This window comes from Falco punctatus (assembly GCF_963210335.1).
Source record: "Falco punctatus genome assembly, chromosome: 6".
Lineage (NCBI taxonomy): Eukaryota > Metazoa > Chordata > Aves > Falconiformes > Falconidae > Falco > Falco punctatus.
This window is the reverse complement of record NC_137585.1, coordinates 10,138,759-10,160,370: the sequence shown is the minus strand read 5'-3', so window position 1 is coordinate 10,160,370 and position 21,612 is coordinate 10,138,759. Positions and strand designations below refer to the sequence as shown.

The following is a 21,612-nucleotide window of genomic DNA, read 5'->3' as shown; positions in this document are numbered from 1 at the left end:
AACCGACAGCCTGTGGTGGACGGGCAAACCCAGGAGGCATGATCAGACTTACCCCAGCAGTGCAGCTGGCTTTGTGCCTCCCTTTCTTCAGGGGTGTCCTCAGCACGCAGCCGCCGCTCCTCTCACTGTGGGCACACGTGGCAGGCAGCAAAACAAGAAGCTGCGAGAGTGTGTGCCATTAAGCAGGTGTTGTTCTCGGCTTTCTTCTCCGCAAGAGAGGTGAGTACATCACCTGCTGGGTCTCATGCAGATGTGGTAGATCTTCACGCCTCTTAAGCACGATTCATAGCCTCCCAGTGGTACCCATCACAAAACCACCGCGAGCTGCAGGCACCCTGGCGTGGTGTTGTTCCGTAACTTTGCCAGAGAGGAGGTTACATCACATACTCCTCCCCCTCCTGCTCTTGCCTCTCCCCACATGATTTATCAGATTAGGGGACTACAAAGAGGAGGAAAATGAATGCGGAAGAGGACTGGGATTCCACAGGAGAGAACCACTGACCTGTAGTGTCACCCTTGGGAGCCTGGCCAAGTAGGAACCAGCCCAGCATTTCTTCTGCAGGTTTCTTTAGGACATGTTACAACAGCTTTGCAAACAGTCAAAGGTGAGGAATCATGCCAGGGAAAGACCCTGGAAAACAATCTGTTTGGAACACTCCTTCAGCCCATCACAATGGGCTGTCAATGAGATTTTTGTGTGCTCAAAATATGTCCAAACCATAAAATGAGGGAGCAAAGAACAGTGGGAACACCCGCCCACCCACTCACTCAGGGAAGGCAGAGCAAACTCAGATGGAGTCACCCCCTCATATCCAGTCTCTGTCCCTGTGGGAGTCACTTTTACTGTTTTTAAAGATATATGAAAAAAAAATTGAGGAGTTTCACAGTGATACAAAGGTTCCCCCTCTGTGACCTCCACCAACCATATCAAGGAAACACATGCAGAGCCTTAGCCAGCAGTGGCTCCAGTCAGAAATTGCAGTGCATGTGATTCAGTCCCATGTGTGGGTACCAATGCAGAACCAGCACCCTGGCCCCATCCCACCAAGAAACAACGCAAAGCCAAGCGATGGCGTTCTGCTTGGTCATCTGAGGTGTACCTGCACCTGGGGGGCAGCTACGCCCTCTTTTTTTCCCAGTGGGCACAGTTATTAGCAGAACTCTGGAAAAAGAGGGTAGCATCATAGCTTGTACCACTGCATTGTGTCTGTCACCATATATATCACAAGCACTTCTGAAGGGGAAAACAGCAAAGATTAGCTTTCGAAAGCAGGATAATTAGACATACTATGTGGTGGCAGTTTTTCATTGAAACACGTCACTGTTGATGCTGCTGGTGTTTCCATCATGTGGGGAAACGATGAAAGAAATTAAACAGATACTTTTGGAGAAGGTGATTTAGGGTGCAGGCTTTGCGTTTTGGGGGTGGGAGGGTCAGAAGGTCAACCCAGTTTAGGAGAAGGTTTGACTGACCTTTGGTATCATATTGGGGGATATTTTGTTGATCCAGGATGCTGGATGAATCCAGCAGATTCAAGTTCAGGGAGACAATGATAGTGAACTTTACATACCATTTTTTGCAGATTTCCTAAAAAAGCCCTTTCTCAAAGTTTTTAGTTACTCATTATCCAACAGGTTTCATTTCAAAAGTTTTGGTGCCCAAGTCCTTAAAAAGGTTTGGTGATTTATCTGTGTGAATCACTGGAGATAATAAATCAGACCAGCCCTTTCTATCTGTCTATTATGTGTAGATGGGAATGTATTTTATTACTTCCATCTGGTAACTTTAAGTAGTATTTGTTGAGATATTTATATTGATGTTTAATATTCAGAATTATAGGCACAAAATTTTCCATCAAACTTTTTTACCCTGATGAAAAATAATCAGCTGAAGTTAATTTTTCACAAACACATTTCATTTGGGACAAAGTATTTTGTTGTTCATGTAAATTGAAATTTAAAAAAAACAACCATGAGGCATATTTCATTTTTTGAAACCTGCCCTGTTCCTGAAGTGTTCCCAGTGGTACTGTTGCAGGTGTTCACTAGCACGGCTGGCAGATGGAGAGATGACATCAGTAACATGGTACTTTTACACTCTGGGAATGGGTGTGCTTTGATGGATGTCAGTACAACTGTGAGGGCAGTTCTGTGGGGACCACACACAAAAGCTGTTGGGGCTTTCAGTTTCAGCAAACACTCAGTAGAAAAAAAATATGGCTCCTTCACTGAAATAGTATTAGGGAAGCTCTGAATGCCAAAGTGAATTGGCATTTTTCGTTCAATGACTTGTCAAGAAAAAAGGGTATTGCAGGAACATGGATTACAGCCGTAGTAATACGCAACTCAGTTATGTACAATATGTGACAGCTTGACAAGTCAATTAGAGATCTAAATGATTGCATATTCTAATTTAAAAACTGGACATCTCCTGCATACAACATGGGTTTTTGCCATAAAATCATTATCAATAACAAATACCAACAGTAAACCAGTTCTGAGAGCTTCTGAACGATGCAGGTCTTGTTATTTGGTCCTCTGCTGTTGCTTCCAAACAAAACTATACTAAAAGCACAAACTAACAAAACAGACCTGTTTCAATACTTGAGAAAGATGAGGAGCAGCTTCATCTGGATATCCAGGCTATGTTATAATGATGCTCTCAACACCACAGCAGAGGCTTATCAGATCTGGCAGGTCTCTGTGCTTTGCTTTTCCTACCTACATTCCATACGAAAGAGATGTACTGTGGCACATATCTGAAGTCCAAAATCTAATGAGTTCTAACCTCATCTCTTGTAGCAATGTTCTTTGTAGCTGTGATCAGTTTAAATAATTCACTTAGATCAAAATTGCTTACCCACCTAGAAAGTTTCTTTTACTATAGATAAAATTGCTTGAAAAATGAGAACAGCTTCTTGCTCTTAATCAAGCTGTTACATAAAATTTAATACTTAACTTTTTCTTTTCTGATCTTTAAACCATTAGTAGGTTCTTATTTCAGTTATCCACTGAATCCAGGGCAAGTCCTACAGGGCAGGAAAGTCTCAGATATGGTACCACATTTATGCTGAATTCCAGTGTGACAAAGGTATAAGCCATGCTCATACAACACCAATAAGCAACAACAAATCTGCCTGAAAAAAAAATTACTAAGCTTACCAATCAAGCAAAACTACTTTCTTTATCAGCTTTTAAACTGCAGGGATACATGGGGTGACAGTGAAAGCACTGAAAGACAAGATCTCTTCTGCAGCAGAACACACCTTCAAATGGTATCACCAAATCAACAAAACACCAAATAATAGCAGCAGGAATTTCAAGCTGGGTCAAAGAATATCTAACCAGTAAGGCCCCACAACCTTAACTACCAGCAAGCACTTAAAGATCCGAGGTGGCCAGATGCCTTTTAGAAGTTGCATATACCTGGCCCTTGGAAAACCTGAATCACATCAAATGAACTTCATAAGCAATTTAACTGAACCAAACCTCTCAAGTGTTTTATGCATACAGATATTCATATGCAGTGTTTTATATGCAGATATTTTAAATAACTTGTAATTTATGTATGAAACTTATGCCACCTGACCAGAGATGAAGTCCAAAGGAAGATGTGCACCACTAGTTTGCAGCATACAGCTCAGGTGGCCCTTTCCTGATCAGCTTCATCTGGCATGGAGGGTCCTGGAGCTGGAGAAAGGCTTCAATAAGACGCAAATGTCAGAGCTGTGGATGCCACAGCACAAGAAGAAAGGTGAAAAACCCCAAATTTCTTATTCAGCTCATATTCATCTTATTCATCTGCATTCCTGCTAAACAAGGTTTAAACAAGTATACCTAAATCATGAGAAGTTCAAGGACAGGATCATATTCTCAATACTACCAGCAGATGAAGCACTACCTTGCTCCTTGGAAAGACAGTCCTCCAAAGAAAGCTCTGAACTTCTGAAATGGCATCTTCATGAATATGTTTGTTGAAAGAGGTTCATGTAATCTCCCTTACTTCATGCTCTTTAACAATAACATCAGCTTTGAATTGCTAACAACAGAAATAAATAACAGCTGGTTTTATGAGTACTCTCTCAACAATGGGTAACATAATAATAGATGTTTTTACAGCAATAGAATTTCCTACGAATAATAATTGAATGACTCTGTTTTGCTAATATGCAATTACCAGCTCACATATGTTTCTGCAGAAATACAGTGATTTCAGGTGACAATCAACCATCATTAAACACTTTGAAAATCTAACCAGATTTTTCAGTATATTTTAGGTCTAGTCCACGAAGCTCTTGCGCATGAAAAAATCCAAACTCATATCTATTTAGAGCAAACAGAATCTCTTAAGATGCACAGTGAAGCAGTTGAAGGAAGAAGCTCCTGCTGGCACAGGGATTCTGTTTCTTGATTGCCTCACTTATACACCATGCAACCAATTGCACAGACCTCGGAAGGTTTAGCACAGACTACAAGAAGCAAGGTTTTGGCAGAGGTACTGAACAGCCTACCTCTATGCATAGGACTGGAAGGTTACAGCAGCTCTTGTGTAAATTATGGTGTTGAAAACCAGAATTTTAATTTTACCAGCACAGATTTTTCAGCTTAATTATTCTGCATACAATATATGAAGTATACTCTGTGGTCCCAGGAAAGTCATTCAACCTCTCTGTGCCTCACTTCCCAAATCTGTAAAATTGAAGGAAAAGTTGCTTATCTCACAGGAGTGTGGTGAAGGTGACCTGCAGTTAAGCATACAGCCATGTCAGCTATAATTCACCCATTTGGGTGCAAGACAAGGGTTCTGCTTCTGGCTCCAAGGCCATTATTGTGACCTTGGGCAAGTGATTTTAGGTGGGAATCATCTTAGAAGACACCTAAATTTTACATGTCTACATCTAATTTTGCTTCTATTATATGTAGGGAGCTGTCCAGACGGATTCAGCTGCCCACACATAGGGACATTCAGGGTGCCCTAAGGCATCTTACCTGACCTCCTGCTGCTCCAGTAGGCAAAGGATCCCTGCAGGTTCTGTGCCGTATCTGTGAGCTCCACATGGATATCAGAGCTATCTTAAAGCATCTCCAGTGGCACTAGATACCTATGTATCAGCATGTGAAATGAGTCCTCTTTGCTTCTATACCCACCGTTTGTCAGTCTTGCCTACTTACTTGACCAGTTTTTTGAGGTAAGAATCTCATTATGTACTTTTGTGACTAAGCCGCAGTCTTGGTTGTAGGAGCCAGAAACAGCCCTCCAGAAACACATTCCCAATCAAATTCTAGGCCTAGAAAACTCAGAAACCTTTGACATTCATCTCAAAATCTACTGACTATTCATCATGTCTTGAATCAGTATTGTTTCAGAGTTTATTGTGACTCGTAAAGAGAAGTGACTTAATGCTGATCCCAAATGTCATTCAAAAACCTCCCAGAAATGAGCTCAAAATTATATCTTGACCAATCAAGTAATAACAGCCTCATAAAAGCCCTTGCAGCCTTTAGGGATGGTGATAGAAACAAGGTTTTTATGCTACAGTCTTGGCCAGAAGTGAGAAGCCACAAGAAAGAAAAGGTGGAGCTGATGAGCTTTTATTTAGACATCAGGTTGGGAATCATCTCACCTAGCTTTATATGCCCAGTTCTGAACTGGAGACTCCAAGACCCAGGAACAGTTGCACAGAGAAACAGGATCCTCTAGTAACCTCCTTATCTGCCATAAGTTGTCAGTCTTAGAAAGGGCTGTCTGGACTTGCCCCTCCCTCTGAATTTGCTATAGAAAGAGTCACTGATGATGAACTCTCAATCAGAGAAATAAAATTGGAGGGAGGAATCCCAAACCAAGGGATGCCAGGAATATTGTTCCAGTCCCAGATACCTACAAAGCACATGGAATGAACTAGCTTGCTCAAAGCCTGTGCTATAAGCAGCATGTGAGTCTCCAAAACCAGATGTCACAGCATTTACAACATGCACGAGCCATGGACAGAACATACATTTAATTGCTGCTGCAGTAGCGTAGTATCCACGTAATAAGGCTACAGTGCTGTGGTTGTCTGATCTGGAATGATGACCCCTGTCTCTTGTATTCCCATCAAGGGAATACAAAACCTTTAAAAACCTCTCTCTTTGCAATATTTCAATGTTTCAGTTCTTTTGAGAATTTTCCTCTTCCATTTCACTCCCACACAAAACCACCAACAGCACTGAACTGAGAAATTAATTCTGACCAGCTGTTCCTATCGAAGGGAAAGTACATAACAGTACTTGTCACTGAACATCCATTGCTGTTGGAGAAGGGATTTTTTTTTCCTGCGTGTACCCTGCCTTCTGATATTCCTCCACTATATGCACCTAGCTGATCAAACATGTCAGTCATACTAGATGCTACTTCAGAGGCTGAAGAGAGATATAAATGGTGCATATATTTTGTGCAGACCACTTAGAAATGACCAGGGTTCCCACTACAGGAAAGAGGATGCTCTTGCAATTGAAATGCTGTCACTAAAAGCAAATAATGTGTACTCTGGTTTTGAAATCAGATGCTCTGAATTACCACACCAACATCTATCAGTCTCATGGGGATTCTGAATGTCTAAGACATCTTTTCCTCTTCTTGTTCACCTGAAAGATACCCATATCATCTTCCCTCTGCAAAGACGTGTACATCGGATTAGTCTTATTTAAATCTCTCTGTGATGCTGCCATGCTTTCACCCCTTTCTGTTTCAGCTCTACACCTGGAGAAACCTCCCCATAGAAATGAGTATGGTCATTGTCTCATTCCTTCTCATCTTCAAATCTTTTGCTCTAATTATGCTGCAAATCACTAGCATGTAGTGGTCAACAAGTAACTGCCAAACCAGGTAGTCTCCCTAACCCTTACCATTTTAATTTCTATTCCCCTTTTTCCTATTCCTACCTTTATCCTGCCCATGCCTGCAAAGCACTTGACTGTCTAACTTGCAGATTGCAAGCTCTGCAGGGTTCAATTCCCTATGCAGTGACTTCCAAAGTACTTATAGTAGCAATAAAAATTGAGGATGCAAAATCTTCTTTTCTCCTTTAATGATCTGTTACACCTGCTCCCAGTGATCTGGAAGCCAAATAGAGCAGATATTTACAGGAGCCAGAAAATTAACAATTTGACTTTCCAACTTCTAACAGTAGATTGTGTAGCCAATAGGTAGTACATAACGTTCTGATCTATCCTTTTGATGCAATTACTCTTTGGAAAACAGCACACACCTTCCTGAAATTGCCTTACATATACAAGAGCAAAAAAGATTCGGTTTTGTTATGGCTCATCCTTAATCTCTATCTGTGCATGGCCTTTGTGAAATAGAAGACTTCGCCTTGAGTTAATATAGCTCACAACAAAAGGCATAGTGATGTGAAAACTTTACTGAGGCAACATACCTTCCTTCAAACTGTAAGAGTGGCAACTTCCTTACTGGGGAGGACTTTGAGTAGATTTTATATACCACTACTACAGCAATGAAAACAGTGTGGATGATCACTGTGGGGAAAAAAATGCTAACCCCCCTCCATTTATTGGAGAAAAATGATGCAGCTGTGACTCCAGTTCTGGCAGATTCCTTAGGCCAGTCAATAACTAGCAAGGCCATATGCAGTCAAACAGCTGCAGAGCTGCATCTTAAAAGTGAGTGACGTGAATCCTTTGTAACTCCCTGAGGTGTTATGAAGCTTAATTACTGTTTACATATGCTTGGAGATCTTCAGATAAAACACAATATGTTCATGAGAAGCATCATTAATATCACTGTTGTTGCTGGCTAGTACGGTCCTCATAAAGGTGACAACAAATTAGCCTGAGTAACATGCAGGATTTCGCTCTCCTGCTGCTGCACTATGCAGCAATGGGAAACCCACTGCTTTCCATTCCCCTACAAGAGCATTACTTAGCATTACATACTAGGGAAAGTTAACCTAGCCTATAGTCATAGGTCTTGTCGTATTTACAGGCTATAGGCCAAATCCTGAGTGATGATGTGGACTAGTAATCCTGCTTTGGTAGCTCAGTATACTTGAAGCTGCCATACACTTCAGCTTTCTTTCCTATCTTAACTGCTGTAAGAAATTTGGAACTGCTCCATTCAGGATTGTACATGCTCCTGGGCTTGCAATTTTGTTGTCCTTGTTGTCCTCCAGTGCTTTGGGACACAATCTTCTATATACCAGTATAGGAAAAATACTCTTACTGATAGTGCATACTCCTAACTGGAAGTCAACACACTACCCTGCTGAGAGGAAAATGCTGATCTCTGCCACAGGAGATACAATGCAGTAACAAGGCAGACACTGACATTGGAAAGAAAGACTACTTCTGAGTATGCAGATCACATACCTCTGTCTCATTTGTTTGCTAAAAAAATGGATGGTGTATAGCTTGTTCCCTTCACATCTAACGTATCAAGGAAGCCTTCCAAATGACTTTCTGTCATAAGGAGATTTAAACAGTTATAACATGATATAATGACTGTATAGCTAGCGATGCCCAAACTAATGGTATAAAGAAAGTAGATAGAAGAAAAAGGACCTGTTTCTGAAAAAAAAAAAAAAAAATGTTCACAGGCTTCCTTAAAACCAAAAAGATTTGCACTCAAATTAGAATAATGTGCCGAGCCCCAGGTTGATAGCTCTACATGTATACTAACTAGGTAAGGTAGAACCACAGATTTAAAGGGTTCCTGCTGCTCCCTGCAAGAGTATATCCAAAAGTATGCATTTAGGACTCTAATAAGTGAAAGCATGTTGCCAGCATAAGTAGTCATCAGGCTGGTGTGTGCAGTGCCATAATTGCCCTCCACATAATTCATCAGTAGGTCCCTCCAGCCCCACTTACAAAGAGATTCCCTTTGGGATTTCACAGCCTCATCTGCCCAGCCCTGTTCACCAGGAGTAATGGCTTGGCCAAACAACAACTGCCACAGCAAAAGGTGATGAGTTATGTGCCTAATGTAACATCTCCATGCTTGCAGTCAGATTCTGGGAAGCCGGTGGTACTGCAAGAGAATTCTCTCAGCAGCGGAGGGGAGGCAAGAAAGTTTCCACCCCCATGAGAGGCAGTGATTAGTCATGAAGGGGATACACCGGTTGTGGTCCTACATTAATATAATAACCCATCCCTCAGCAGTATCAGGGAACCACTTCTGTTGGGTCCCTTACACATCGGTTAAATGGATTATCAGAGATATTATGTAGATCTTAAGCAAACATTCCTTCCCCGTGAGCTACCTGGAAATCAGCCATATTATCTGTCAGAAGATACCAGAAGAAGTTGTGGACTAGGGACTGATGACAGTTACTTTATTAGCCAAACGTTTTTTTTTTTTGCCATGTAGCCATGAGCCTTTATTCATGTCTCAGACATCACAGGCTCTTCTTCTGTGCTTGGGAACATTAAACAGCTGCATCTGTGTCAAAACCCAATGTGATTTAAAAGGTGGTGTGGGCTGGCTTAGCAATAACGACAGAATGCCCTGCAACTGGGCTATTGGGCTAAATGAAGGAAGTTTTTTGTCATAACTGGGTACTACTCACTTGTTTGGTAGGACTTCTCCCTTTTCCCACAAAATTTCATGAACTGGATGTGATTTCCAGTACGTCACTGGATTTCATCTCACTGGGCAGCAACTAAAGACATTGAACTTCTTTTCTTCAAACATAGCTACAAGCGGGTGTGTGAATACAGGTAATAGAAAAAGTGATTGCTTCCAAGCTTGCGGCTGCACATTGCTAGATTTTCCCTCTGGATTACAAGTGGGAATGTTTGAGAGCTGTTGGTGCTATTTGTACCAAAATGGTACAACTCACCCATCACCTGGACAGGATAGACGAGTGTAACAAGGAAAGCCAAAAGAAAGCAATAAATAAATGAGTGTATGAAAGGGTGAGCAGGTTCTTTTTTCCTATATCTGACAAATTTCAGCAATGCAGATACTTCCTCCCCTACCGGACAAGCGGAGATAAGAGGACCCAAAGAAATGTGCATCTTACACATTCACTTCCAAATATGATGTTCTGACTTGAATGTCTGCCTCAACAGAATTTTACCCTCTTCTGCCATCACTTCTTCCATGGCCACAGAGATTTTGATGTAGATTCTGATTACACATACTTTCAGTCACCTGTCTTCCAGAATGGCCTTTTCCAGTCTGCTTATGCTTTCCTCCCCAGCTCTTTATTCCCTAAATATATAGCATTTCTGTTGTTCTTGTCTGAAGCCTCTTAAATTTGCTTACTCTTCACTAAAATGCAGTGACTAGTGATGAATCCCATTGCCCAATCAAGAGTACCTAAGTAGAAAAAAAAAAAAAGAGTGGAATAATTTATCTAAATTGGGGGTTGGACTAGATGATCTTTGAAGGTCCCTTCCAACCAAACCATTCTGTGATTTAATCAGTTCTGACACTCCTCACGTATTTACATATAGTACTCCTGTCAACAATATTTAATAAACCATTAATCCCCTTAAAAATGTAGTAAAATACTGAGATTGAGGCATGCACTACCATTTGGAGATCCTAAATCCTGGTTATACCATGTCAGTCCAGTCCACTACAGCCCACAGTTCTCAATTATCCCTGTGTAAGCCACACTTACCCTTTCACTGCTATCACTCTTGCAAAGTAGGGGATAAAATATATATATCCCCCCAAAAAAGGGATAACTTCCTTACAGGCCACCCATGAGCCTTACTAGCTCACTAACATTTATGCAGTATTTTGAGATCCTTCCATTTAGAGACACTGTGTAACAACCACTGGCCTTGTTACCATCACTGTTTAATATATGCAGTTATTCCTCTCTCTGTTCTACCAAGCAGACATAACTTTCCCCCACAGCCCCATTCCTCTTTGGGTTTCATTATCACTTTCCACTTAATACTATGCAAAATACAGGAATCATTACCTTCACATCCTCCAAATCATCTCTTTCTGCTCTTCACCTGCAGTTCTCGGCTTCTTTTGAACACAAGCTTGAGAAGAAAGAAGGTAGTGGAAATGGTACAGAAGTCCAGCCTTGGGAGGTACAAATTCACATCATGTTTATCTCAGAAATGAAGCTATGTTTGAAAGTATAATTCTTAATATTAATGAAAATTTGTAGTTCTCAAAAAATCCCAAAACAAACCACCAAACAACCCTGTGGGAGTTGATTAGTCTTTGTCTTGTACTTTGTGCAAGACAAATAAATTTGTGCTGGGCAAATAAAGCATTAAAAGCTACCAGATGAGCCTGGCAGGATGGTGTGCTCCTTTACAAGGACTGAAAGGAGTGTGCTGCTGGACAACTAACACTGTGAGGTTTTCAGGGAGGTGATACTACCCAGGCAATGGCCAGGCTTTGAGCTGTACTGGTGGGGTCCTGTGCACACACTGATTTGGCAGACAAAGCAGTGGTGAGGCTTGAGCCTCGGCATACATGCTGTGGCAAGTTTGCAACCTGTCAGACTCACGGCGAGGGCTTGCATTCTGCCTCTTCTGGCTACTGCAAGTAGCCCTTGAAATTGAGCAAGACTAGTGCTATATATATACACCGTGTACTTTTTTTTAACCTAGTTTACTTTCTCATCGTGGTTTTCAAATTAACAGAAAATCGTCACTGACATCCCCGACCTCTGCAGAATTTCAATTTCCCTCAAGTGAGCAAACTAGCAGGCCAAATCTATAAACAGAAAGCATTACACAATTTATTAAGACTGGAATAAGTACCATCAGGAAATGTTACAGGGATAGATCTTAATATATATGTATTTATTTCTACCACTAGAGGCCCGTAATGTGCTGTGTATTCGGCAAAATACACCAGTACCATTAGTACAAATCTGCATAGTATTTTTAAAGAAGTTTCTACATATTTAATTTCAACTTCTGAAGACAACTCTCTGCTAGTGACAGAACAAGTTCAAATAAGCAACTACTCATTTTTTTAATACAATCATAAGAAAGGACCCTTAATAATCAGATCAGATTATTATGTGCACATGAGCAACTTCCCTCAGCTCTCTAAAAACTCATGGACTGATCCCTTCTGTAATATTGGTCAGATCTATTGAACAGACAACAGATCAGCTAGTTTCAGGTTTGGAATAAATAGAAATTTAGGGATCAACCTTCACATCTAGCATGCTTGTGCATTTGATTTAAAGATACAGCACATCTGACAGCTTCCCTGGTTTGGGTAGTCTGAAAAAAGTACCTTACCTATGCATGAAGGCTATACTTAATGCTATCAGAAAAATCTTTTTTTCTTCTAAAATAGTCATAAGAGTCATAACAGCCATAATCACATATTTCCAAAACAATAATGCTGTTTACAATGTTTGGAGGTTGTTTTTGTTTTTCACGTTGGTTTGGCCGTTTGATCACTCTGCTTTGCTCTGAAAGGGCAAAATTTTCCTCGGGTATAAATAAAACTTTTCTGTGGATTTCAAAGGAACCAGTGAGATCTCGGTCTGTAACTGAATTTCTGTGGGTGAAAACAAACTGAGCACTCAGACTGGTGGGTTTCTGCTCCTGACATCCTCCAGGCTGCCACTCCAGGTCTGACAGCTACTCCCTTACAAGCTGGTCATAAGTACATGGGCAGAGCTACTGACATTTCACGATACTCATTTCAGAGCTCCTGCTTCATACTGAAGGGCACATTCCTTCACAAGTCATTGCACGCATCTCACTGGAAGTGTTTCCAGAGGAAGGTGAGAGATGGCAGCAGAAATTGCTTCCTGAGATAGCATTCATCTCACCTAAGTTTACCCATGCGGAAGTTAGATGTCTTCAGCAAACCCACCGCCAGTGGAGGCATACTAGTGTTATTAGGGTGAGTCACCATGCCTATCTGCTAGATCTACCACAGGGCGGCATGAATCACCTGTTGGCAGTGCCTAGCTTTTTTACTAAAAAAAAAGAGACATCCTAGACAACTAACTCAGACTTTACACCTAAGTATTAGATAGTTCAAATAAGGCGAGAGACGTCCCTTTCGCTGCGTCCGGTCTCATATATCCACAGCCATACCAAAACCACCCTGGTCTGAAGATCTCCGCTCAGGGCTCTGCGCAGTAATTTCTCTCTGTGGAACATAATGCAAAGCAAGCGAAGTCTAGTGTAAAGAAATGGAGCAGCTTTGATTTGCTGGCGCTTCCTCCCCCACTTCTGTGGGCGTAAATGACGACATAAAACATGGAAGAGTCAGACTTACCCGCAGCCCCTAGGCCAGTCCTCTAACAGCTGACTGAAGGCACAGTGAAAAGGCATGACTTTGAGATCCCCATAGCAGTGCTGGGCTTCCCTGCTCCACTCTGCCCACACGTGTGGCACTGCCACCATCCCTCTCTGAGCAGAGAATCAAGGGTCACCACAGTCTAAGAGCAGAAGGCAGTGATAAAGGAAAAAGAGGGGGAGTTTGGGAGGTGGAAGCGCCTCCCTTGCCACCCAAGCCAAAGCCTGAAGGTGACTCATCCTCCTCTGCACTAGCTTTTGCACAGCTCCTGTAAGGAGGGGAGCTTCATGTGCCGTTCTTCCCTTCCTTCCCCTTTCCCTCCCTCCCCTTAGAAGTGATCCAAAAAGTCTTCCTCCTCCCTGTGAATGACTTCCCTCACATTTCTTCCCCAGAAAGTGATCTTTTCTGCTTGGTTGCTGGTGTATCCAAGTCCTGTTATTACGCATTGCTCCAGGCACTGTACGAGCCTTTCGGCATTTACTGCAAAACAGCGTAGCAAATCTGACACGCTTGGTAGAACACGCGTTCAAAGTCAGGTTCTCAGCAGATATAAACTGATGTGGAGATGTCCCAGGAGAGACGACCCACAGTACCCACTTGGTCACTTGAAACAATATATGCAAAATGCCCCTGTAAAGACTTTGAAAGCAGACTGGTTCTAAGTGGGTGCAGCTTTACTGATTTTAAAACTGTTCTGCTTCTAATTCACACCAGCACAGGAATGTTCGATAACAGCCTTATTGTGTGCTTCAGCACACAGCAAAACCCATCTTCCTACACACAGAAAGGAGGTGTCTTCTAAAATTAAACGTCATTCTAGTTAGCATTGTAACATGATGAATTTTCATATTGAAATGTGGCATATTGGCATATTGAAGAGCTGATAAACAAATCCTCAGGGCTGAAGATTCAAATGAATTATGCTGCCTTTCCCCAGCTGTAAATCTGGTGCAGTAACTCCAGGGAACAGAGACTATCCAAGTCTTGGTGTCCCTGGCACACTTATGCACTTACTTGTTCTGACAATGCAGAAGAGTCAGAGGACTTGGTGATCCTGGGAAGCTAATCAGTTTCTAACTCCAAGAAATTCCCACCATAGGAAGCCAGTATCCCCTTCCTGGGGGGTGGTGGTGCTAAAGAATAAATACATGCACCACTGGAGTCATCACAGAAGGCTTGCTTTCTCCCTTTCTCAAGACTACATCAGTAAGCTGATGCAAATATTACAAAAAATATGTGGGAAATACAGAATCATTATTTTGCCTTCAAACAAGCCCTTCAGCCTTGCTGAGGCTGCCCTTTAGGCAAACAGCTTAGCTTTGCACGCATGAGACTAACTCCCTCAGCTGCTCTAAACAGGTGTAGTTGGCCTGACGTCAGGGGACACCAGCTGAGGCTCAGGTCAGACCTTTCTCCTGGGCCCATATGTTTCACAGGACACCGGTGCCATGCTGTTGCATTTTAAGCAGTCACTCAACTCCTGTAATTAATAAAAAGCAAAACTAAGCCTTCTGGCAATGGAGGCGGAACACCTCAGTGCATCTCAGTTGCAAATTGTTCCCTTCCCTACATGGCACTGAAAGATCATGGGGAGCCATCAGGTGAAAGGGGGGTGAGAACAGCCTGGCAACCAGGACCAGGGATGAAACCTGCCATCCTAAATTTCATTTTCACCACCAACTCTGCAATGAGCTTGCTTTAGCAGTTCTGGAAAGCCCTTGCCTTCTCACAGGGGATGGATATCCACACCAGTATCCTCTAAATAAGCAAGCTCAGAACACCAGTGAAAGATGCAGAAGTATCACCTTCTCTGCTTCCGTCCACCTTCTTTGGGAGGGAAGGTGCTCATACTGTCTTGCTGGAAAATTCTAGTTTAAGCATTTGTACTCTGGTGATGTCCCCTCATTCCTCAATCTCTGTATAGCAAACCAAGTCCTTAACGTTGATTTTAGGAATGGCTTCTACATTAGGATCTAAACACAGATGATGAAAACACCCGCAATAGGCCAGAGGGAGTTGCCTTTTCGGAACTCGAGCCTTATTTGTTGCAATGGATTTTTGCCACCTCTGTAAAGCATTTAAATTAACAGTTGGATCAAGCTAAGATCTTTGAGTAGTCATCACAGGGTGGCAGACACCTGTGGTGGGAAACCAGTTCAGAGGAGGTCTTGAGTTGCCCTTTGCAGATGCTTATCTTCCTTCAGAAGCCACAGAGGGACAAAGAGTCACTAACTCCTTGAATTACAGTTCATAGTTATGCAGAATAAATCTAGACAGAAAGCATAAAAGAAGAGAGTTTGTTTCTAGAAGGGCTGATGTAACTATCTACATCTCAGCAAGTTTTTCTGTGGAGCCCAGATCTTCTCTAGTGGGTTTGGATCAAAGCTAACTCATGTCTTACCAGTGCACAGTTAGCACTAGATTTGTCTGTACCTGATTGTGCAGGCACTTCCATGGGCTCCTGAACTGATACAATGAGGTATGTTTTGACTAAGACATCCTTTTTTTGAAAAAAAAAAAAAAAAAAAAAAAAAACACAAAAAAAACCCAAAACCAAACCCAACATACTGAAATACCAAACTGTAAAAAGTAGAAGGTTGGCTTGGCTGATTTTATATGAAAAATCCTCAGAAATTTTAAAAATCGTTAAAACAACATTTGCCTAAGTGAAAAAGTTTCCATAATTTTAGGATGACTGTGAGCTTCAAATTTTATTTAAAATTAACATCTTTTCAAAGTATTCCACACATTAGAAAAGATCCAAGTACACATAAGGTATTTCAGATTTTGCAAAATGAAACTATTCCAGCAGACCCATAGCAGTATTTCAGATTCACAAATCCCTAGCCAAAATATTCTGCTTATTCTGTGTTGACTGCTCAGAACTTGCAGCAGAGGATATGCTGAGTAGATATAAGGACAGGAAAATCACAGTGAAAGTGGTGCAGTGCTGGAACAGTACTTCTAGACTTATGGTGGAATCAGCATCCTTGGAGATTCTCAGACCTTGACTGGAGTGAAAGCCACCTGTCAACAAGCAGGACAGAAAGCCTGCAGATGAGCAAAGTGTATGCAGGATATAAAAGGAGTCAGTGCTCAAATGTTGCAAGCCAGGAAATCACCAAATGTTTGTAATCCTAAATTAGCAAATTATTGGGGAAATAAAATAGACCGCACAGCTACTGTGTTAAAAACACAAGCAACCTCTGCCTTCTGTATGAAAAGAATTTCCCACATCATATTGTAGTTATGCAAAGCATCGAGTCTTTCAGGAACATCATGTACAGTGATGAAAAAATATCTGTCCAATGCATGTTTTGCTATGACACTGATAATTTTAGTGCAAAGTATGATCATTCACCTGCCTGGCAAGGGAAATATGGTGAGACTGGTGGGAAAAAGAAATACACATGCAAATATACTCACTCTTATTACATACATACACAGTGTTATTTAATAACAGGAATCCATGCAGTAAAACATATGTACGCTTGAAATACTGACAAGTTTCAATTTTTCCCCCTCATTTCAATTTCTTAGCTTATGGATATAACTAAGGAACAATTCTTCCTAAGCTGATGGAGGTTCTGCTTCTACCAGCTTTCTGTTCAGCGCACACACTCGGAAGATGTACAGCTATTGGGCAGAAAAAAGCATGTAAAACAGAGGTTCCCTGCATGCAAACACAGCTTATGGCTTTTGTGGAAGTGGAAGCCTGCACGGAGCAGTGACAGTACTCTGCTACAGTGGTACCCTGCCTCTTCCCATTGCAAGGGAGCAGAGTGGGTAGCAGAGATTCAGCATCCTGCTCCCAGCATCCCGCTCCCAGCCCACACAGCAAAGTCATAGAGGCGAAAGGCTTGGGGGTGGGGGGAGGGCAGGAGGGGAGGAGAAGCAAGTTCCTTAAGTTCCTACAGGGCCTTCAAAATGCTGGATTTAGAACTTGTGAGAAGCCACAGGCTCATGTATTTGATTCGAGCCAGATTCAAAGCAGGCAGATGCTGGGTAAGCAGCCTCTGCAGTGCTGTTAATGCGCTTTGCTCCTGATCTGCACTTCCTTAACATCTTGGCATGTGTGGACTGCTCTGGCATCCATTTCACTTGAAATCTGCTACCTACAGCCTCAATGAACAGCTGTGCCCTTTGGGACTTTCATTCCCTTTTCCCCTGCTATCCAGATTCAGAGAGGAGACAATAACAGCAAAAATGAATATAATAGACTAGACTAGACTAGAATAGGTTTCAGTTGGAAGTGACCTACGATCATCTAGTCTGTCTGACCACTTCAGGGCTGACCAATTTAGAGCATATTATTCAGGGCACTGTCCAAATGCCACTTAAACACGGACAGGCTTGGGGCATTGACCACCTCTCTAGGAAGCCTGTTCCAGTGTTTGAGAGCACCCTCTTGGTAAAGAAATGCTTCCTAATAGCTAGTCTAAAAATCACATAAGGCCAGAGGATATGCTGCATTTACTGCTATTGCTGAGACAGGTAACTGGGAAAATGAAGGATAAAGCCTTGTTTAACTCCCTAGGAACCTTTCTCCTGAAATATAGACCTGAGTATCTAATGTACAGCTGCCTTTGTGCTGTCATTCACGTTGATATTTGCTGTTGCGTTGTGGTCAACTATAAAATTCAGATGAGGATACTTAAGTAACAGCAGAATGAAGAGCAGTCATTTCTTATCTTTCCTATCTTACTTTTTGGGGAATAATGGAAGGAAAAGTAGCACAGAAAAGACTACTTTCTTTCCTTTCAGACCTTTTACTATTATGGGGTTTCTGGCACTTGGCTTAGTTGGTCTAAAACCTTTTTCTATTAACAGCATTACCTGAAGCTACTCTAGTGAGCTAGGCATGAGGATCTACAAAAGAAAGACTGGCTGTTACTGTGAAAGGTGCTTTGACCCCGATTATGCTGGCCCTCGATTTCTTGTGGGAAATGACTGTAAATCACATCCAGTTTTCCTGAGTTCCTGACTGTCAGCGATTGGCAAGAGACTTGCTTTGCTGCACTTGCAAACTAAAATTAAGTCATCCCTCAAGAAAAAAAAAAAAAACCAACAACAACAACAACAAACCCACACCAAAAAACAACAAGACACCAGAGACCAAGACCTTCTGGCACTTCTATGCACTTGCAGAGAACATTCATGTGCTGAGAGGGAATCCTGTCTGTTGTTGCCATCTCAAATGCACAGGAAACATTTCCTTTGTGAATCCATATGGATCCTTCTGTTGCAATTTCTTACGCATAGAAGGTGACAGGATTTCCCCTAAGAAAAAACGAGAGTCCCCATATGTCCTCACACTGGGATATCCTGCAGAACTTGGAGCAGTTTATTTGTCATTTGTTAATCTAAGCTAAGGGGATTTTTAGTGTGAAAATATTCCTTTGAATATGACAGCCTAGTGCACACAGTAAGGGTTGCTCTGAGATGCAGGCCAGCAGAAGTTTTCAGTGCAGCTGATATTTGGTTCAAGAACTTTGGCCCAAAGACATTTTTAGAATTTCTTTGAATGCTGTCTATGAAAAACTGTAAAAAAAAGAATTGCTCTTTTTAAATCTTCTGCATGCTGGCATAGAACTTGCGGCAAGAGATTTACCAATGTTTGTAACTTCATGGTCAGCACAGCTAACTGAATTCATTCAGGCTGTGTTGATTTGCACCATCAGAGAATGTAACCCCAAAACATTGTGTTTAAATTAAATTTCCCTCTCTGCTTCATGTTTTCAAACAGCAGAATACTAATGAGAGACAAACTGCCTCCCCCTCCGCAGTCATAGAATATGGTGGCATGGACCAAGCTGTTTGACTCTCCATGCATGACCAGGAGCAGGGTATGAAGAAAGAACATGGATGGAGTGAGTCTGTTTGACGATGACAAGAAGTGAATGGAGGTCTACCGATACCAACAGTATTTACACAACCTGCATATCTCCCCCAGTAGCATCATACTAATCCCACCACCACTGCATCTTTTCACCAAGGCACCTTTTCCTCCTAATGGAGCACTTTAGGACACTGATGTGGTACTTGTGGTGCAGTAGAAGTCACAAGCCAGTTCTGCTGTAGAAAGCAGTAGCTCTCTTTCCTGAATGTCTCTCCAGGACTCAGCCCCACAACTCAACCTGTATGATACTTTGTCCCTACAGACTAAAACTTATTGCCCTCCTTTAGACCTCAACACACAGCCTTCTGCCTACTCCACTTCTACAAGAGATTGCTGGCTGCCAGTCCATTCAACTGCTCTGCATAAAGCACAGTTAATTCTACATATAGTACCCAGTAATTCAGATGAACTCTGGTTCACACTGGTACCGCTATCTGTTTTCGCCTCTGAGTTGCATTCCTCCAAATTATGTCTATTGACTTGGTAATTTAACCCTGGCCTCCCTTCACGTGATTATATAATTCCTAGAAACTTCAGTTGACTTTGTAATGGAACAGGTCCTCTTTGCAGGTTCAAGAGTGCTTTCTAAGATGTTGTGACACGCCTCACAAATTCTCCTGCACTCCAGGCATCACCTGAAGCATAACCAGATATCACCCTGCTTGGATGCAGAGTGCTGCACACCCCTTGGATTTTGCATGGTCACAAACACAGAGAAACACATTCCAATATCAATAAACCACTTGCTCATTCCTCTTGCTGGCTGTTGTTCGTAAGGACAGAAACCACATAAGGACAGAAACCATAAGCCACAATTATAAGCAAAATATCTATGCGATGTTCTCATGTGATTCCCATCAAAACAGCATGGAAGAACTTTGCGGTCTTTGGAGCAAAACCTTAGCACCACAGGAAAGCGCCATCTCCTTGTATGTTGAAAGTGAGGCACAGAACACCTTCCAACTTTCAAGAGGAAAGAGAAGTTTGGGGTGTCAAAGGTATGTTATATGCAAGGGGCTTTCCACGCTTTAGTCCCTGGAATGAGCTCTGCTGAGAGTCCAACTTGAACTGCTGCCTGAACCCTGCAGAAACAGAACAGGCCAAGCTACCAGGTGCTGAACCATCGGCAGTCATACTCCCAGAATGGCCATCAGCTGCCACTTTGACAGGAATCCAGCACGGTTTGGCGGCATTTTCCTTAGGGGACTGACATTCTCTGCATCAGGGAAAGCAATTTAAGGTTTCAGAACTCTGTATATATGTTTATGTCTTTTTTCTGTGTTCGAGAATTATTCATGTCACACCTGACATTGACTCAGCTTAATTAGCATGAGAAAGGTCATGTTACAGTAACTTGGGTAGATTAAGTACAGGAAGCCTTACACCGTTTCTCTTCCTTGCTACCGGATGGCAAGTCTTAAGCACCGCTGTGCTTGTGCTTGGCTATGTTTTTGGTCCACGGTGATGCCATTATATTAGCTGTGAGTGTTTAAGATATTGCCACCACCCATGCTGCAGTCAGAGGTCAGTTTCCCTGTGGCAGCGGAAACAGAAGCGAACACGTCGGCTCTTTGGCTGCCGTTGCTTATATATGCTGTATTAACTTAAAACCATCAATCATTCTTTGCTTAGGTGGTCAAAATAAAGGTGCTATGCAAAAGTCAGCCTTCTGTGAATTGTATACCTTTACTTGTAGCCAGAAGAGTAACCTTCCAAAATAGTGCTTCTACTCTTTTTCTATGGCTATGCAGTGTGTTTGAAAATGAGAAGAAACCACAAAATTAGATAGGAACACCAGCTCTCAGGCAGTGTGCTCCTGGACTGATCACATTTAGTAATGTGTATTTAATAGTATGTCATTAGGATGATGTTGAGTTGGCTTTACCCTCATAAATCACATATCTCATTGCATGACCTAACCGGATTGTTCCATTTCTGTTTCAATAATATTTCACAGCCTAGGCAAAACTATCCCTGTATAGAACAGGCTGACTTTCATACAGTTCATGCCTATCTCCTACAAGTACAACTTTGCATGGTATTTCTATGTCTCATCCAGTAACTCCCAGATTCTTTCTGAGATGGCAAGTGTGGAGTAACTATAATAAATTATTATTTGTATTCTTGCTAACAACAAAAATCATCATGGTTTTGCTGTCTTCAGAGTGCCTGACCATCCTTCCTGGAAGTAAGACCCTACAGAAGTGTCCAACCTTATTATTTAAGGATTAAGTCCAGCATTAAAACCTAACTTTCAATCATGAAAATCCACTGTGGTTTGAGAAAACTGGAAAAAAATACAGAGGATGAACTGGACGGCTTGATTCACTGGTACTGGTACGGCAGGGGCCCCACAGCTTCTTTCAAGAGTAGTACAGGGATGACTGAAAGTCAGTAGGCGCACAGGAGGCAAAGAGTACTTTGAATGGTTGCTATGCCCAACTGAATTATTCATTCTGTCAGCTCC

The 21,612-nt window shown here is 42.0% G+C and overlaps 1 protein-coding gene across 6 annotated transcripts in view; it reads right to left on the bottom strand.

Annotated features, from left to right (window-relative positions):
- LOC308065366 (very long chain fatty acid elongase 4-like) overlaps window positions 1–20,863 on the bottom strand; it is a 38,278-nt gene extending 17,415 nt beyond the window's left edge. For all 6 annotated transcript variants that reach the window (XM_080391246.1, XM_080391245.1, XM_080391242.1 and 3 more), the window contains exon 1: window positions 53–20,863. The gene's annotated coding sequence lies outside the window, so the exon portion shown is untranslated. The remainder of the gene's footprint in view (window positions 1–52) is intronic.
- Window positions 20,864–21,612: the final 749 nt, after the last annotated feature.